Source organism: Silene latifolia, chromosome 11 (genome assembly GCF_048544455.1).
Source record: "Silene latifolia isolate original U9 population chromosome 11, ASM4854445v1, whole genome shotgun sequence".
Classification (NCBI taxonomy): domain Eukaryota; kingdom Viridiplantae; phylum Streptophyta; class Magnoliopsida; order Caryophyllales; family Caryophyllaceae; genus Silene; species Silene latifolia.
The window spans coordinates 164,983,905-164,987,935 of NC_133536.1; positions in this window are offsets into that span (position 1 = coordinate 164,983,905).

Here is a 4,031-nt window from a genome sequence, read left to right on the forward strand (position 1 = left end):
TATGACCTTAGTTTTAATCAATATTACCCGTAATGAAAGGGAATATTGATTCGGTTGTAATTTAATGTGATCTCGTGTCACTTTTATTTTTTACAAGTTTTTCATATTACAAATGTATAATAGGAATAGTTTTGTATTTTTATTATTATTTGTAATTATGGAGTATCTTCAAAGACGGTGTCGTTCGGAAAGGTGATCCGACTAAGATGGTGTTCTTGGGCGGCGTGCCACTTGAAGATTAAAGGGACTAAAGGAGTTGGTTTCCGAATATGTAATAGATTATTTGATTTTCTATATTTTAGGAAGGCCATACTAGGAATTTTATTATTGCTTTGCATTTCTTTTAATATGTTGCATGCGTTGCCAAATCGCCATAACAACACATGCATATCATATTGAGTCATCGACCGTGTCAATTATAATTATCGTAGTTCACCGCTTTAGTTCACTTCAAACGTGATAGATAATAAATTGACAAGTCCTCTCACTTTTAATAATTGAGAATTAGCCTTACCAAATAGTAGAAACCATGAATCCCAATTTCATAAGGAAGTAGATTCGGTTCACCGGGGTACTAAACTTGTTACGTTGGGTAAGTGGGTAATAAAATGTTATTACATCGAAATTTGGATTGAGCTCAACGGAAGTATTCGTGACCGTAGTCACATGTGTTCCCGGCTAAAGATGAAAATTAGAGTAATTTTTATCGACCGAGAGTTCTAGAAGTAGAATCGATTAAGAGGTTAATCCACCGAGTTATATTAATAAGGGATGACTCGGCTCACCGTACCCGTATTAATATGAATTTGGATCTCGGAATCATTTATGATAGTTGGGTGGAGGTCACTACATAAATGCTTAAATACTTGTATTAAAATATACGAGTACTATAAAACGATAGATGTTCATTAATTCCTTCACTTCCTATTTTGTAGTCAAAATTGTTTTATCAATCGCAATGGCAACTCCCATCACGTCCGCAACCACTAGTTCCAACACGCTCACCAATGTGTCATGGCTCCGATCCTTCATTGATCGATGTAAGTTAGAAAAAAATGGATCCAATTTCTCTGATTGGGACGCGCAACTTCGTTTGGCCGCAGAGGGTGACGACAAGCTTCGTTACCTTACCGAGGCATCTCCCACCGAACCTATTGCTAGGTCCACCGCCGCCGCTAGGCAAGCCTATGAGGTTTACAAAAAGGAGTCGACCGCGATCAAAAACGTGTTGATCTTTGCGATGGAGGCCGAACTCCAAAGAAGTGCTATAAAGATTAGCACCGCTCATGAGATTTACATGAAACTTGTGAACATGTTTTCACGAGCTCCTAGGGTCATACAATATGAGGCGGCTTCCGAATTCTTTGATCTTAACATCAAGGAGGGCCAAAAAATTAGCCCTCATGTGGTCAAGTTGATGGAGCATGTTGAGACCTTGAAAATACATAAGGTGGAGATTCCCGATGAACTCGTGATTGATCGCATCCTTCATTCCCTCAACAAAATCAAAGCATATGTTCAATTCCGGGTGAATTTCAATATGCAAGATAAGAAGGTTTCCCTTGTTAAAGTGAACCTAACAAGTAATTTGTACTATAATCCCGAGTTAAAATGCTTGTGCAAGCCGAAAGGGATATGGGGCTAAGTGTTAGCGCCACCAAAGATGTGCTCAATGTCAATCATAAAAGCAAGGGAACCTTCAAGAAGAGCGGGAAAAAGGGGAAGAAGCGAACTCCCAACAGGAATATAGGTAAAGCTTGTGAAGCTAGTACCTCCATGCCCAAGTACAGTGCCTCCACCGGAGACAAGTGCCACTATTGTTGTGGTGTTGGGCATTGGAAGAGAAACTGTTCCAAATACCTTGGCGACATCAAAGCTGGAAAGGTTATTCCAGTAGGTATATGACTATCCCTATCGTTTATGTTTCGATCTCAACTTTGGTATGTTGATACAAGTTGTGATGATTACCCTTTTTATTGTAAATAGGGCCTCCTATTAAGGACAAAGGCAAGGAGAAGCAAGCTTAGAGGATCATGTGGGAAGCTAGAGTAGCCAACCGTGATGATGGATCAATGGAAGCTTGGCTTTAATTTGCTTTGTCTTTAATTTTATGATATATTTGAAGTTTTTAGAACTATTTTGATTTCCTTGTGTGACTTGAAAATTGGTTTGTATCCTTTAAACAATTGTTGTGCTTTGGATATTTGTGATTTGGTTTTCAACCCAAATCACTTATTTTATTATATCACTTGTTCTAAAATCATCATCATATACTACTTGCATAGTGAAACATTATATAAACAACTCAAATTGATCAAATAGACGATTATGATGATTGGATCATTATATGTCCATAATCTATGAATTTGATTCTCCTTATGTCATTGTTACTAAAAGTAACAACTTACTTATGTAAGATCAATTATAAAGTTGAGATGAGCTATTGAACTCATAAAGTAGGGAATTTACGATACCATACAGACACATTATTCTAAACGGATGGTCAACCATGAGATACCTAGAATAGAGAGTCTATTAAACAGATGACATGGATAAGACTCGTATATTACATGAATCAAACTGCTATTTTAGGGATGGCCTTTTGAAAGCTAATACATAGTCTAGATAAACTCCTAATATTCCACCATATATATGTTTGTAACTCACAAAACTATCTCTCAAGAAGATAGATGTATTTCTGAGAGATTGAGTGGGAGTAGATTGGATCGTTACAAACATGTCTTATAGTGTTACTTTGTGAAAGTAATGAAACTATAGGGTGGGAGCATAGTTCAGTGGGAGTTTATCGCACATGTCTTATTGGTTAAAATATTACTTTGTGAAAGTGATAGTATTATGACCTTGTTATATATGAGCCATTGCATTACAATCTAAAAATTGTTACTCAAGAGTAGATTTACTTTAAAGCGATGGTCTCTTTAAAGGTAAATAGAGCTTTAGAGTACTCCAATGCATAAGATTGACATGAATATGTTGATTAAGATTAGTCATGTTAGGCATTACCACATTTCATTTTAATGAAAAATGGCAAATAAAATTCACTTTTCTAAAATGGGAATTTAGAGAAAAATGTGTTTGGAACACAAAATTTTAGATAAAGATCTAAGAGTCCTAACATCTTATGCGTAGCTTTCTTAAGTGATCCTAGAATGGTCTTAAGCAAGCATTAAAGGATTATACATGAAGTTAAGTGGGAGCTAAAATTGTTTCTCCATGTCTTATATGTTGATAATATATTACTTATTGAGAATAATGTACCAATGCTCTCTTCTGTGAAAGAGTGATTGGAGACTTGGAAAAGGGTGCAAAGTATTTTAGATTTTTGAATCTATGAGAGAGAATATTGACATAGAGTTGAGAGTCTCATGGGGATAAGATCTTTCGTAACTGTTGTACATCAACAAGGTTGAATAGGCTATTCATGTTAATGGAAGTAGAATTACTGATGCGTGTCCTAAATATGATATTTTACACCCTATTTTACACGCATTTCAGAGCTCAATTATGTAGTTTATGCTACTATTTGCCCCATTTCGTCTACTTTCGTATTTTCTTGTAATATTGCAGATTTATGCGGAAATGAGTACAAATTGAGCTAAATCCGTCCCCGAGTACCTTGCATTGCATTTGACGTGAAGTATTTACTCAAGAAACGAACTTGGTGCGCATTTCGAGGCCTGAAAGACAATTTTATGAAGATTAGAAGCGGACTACCAGCTATAGTGGTCGATCGACTGATGCCTATGCTCGATCGACCAGAGCACGACTTACAGTAGCTCCTGTTCAGCGATGTCCGATCGATCGACTGCCTTGCATGGTCGATCGACCACACCGATAAACCTGACGCAAATTAAAAGGACGAGAAGTTAGAAGCCCATTGTATATTAGGTTTAGGAATAAGTGTTACGTGATATTCCTATATAACGTAACCTTAGTTTTGAGAATAAATATAGAGTTTTTTATCAAGTCTTTTATCATCAATAATTAGGGTTCTTGATATTATTTGTTCG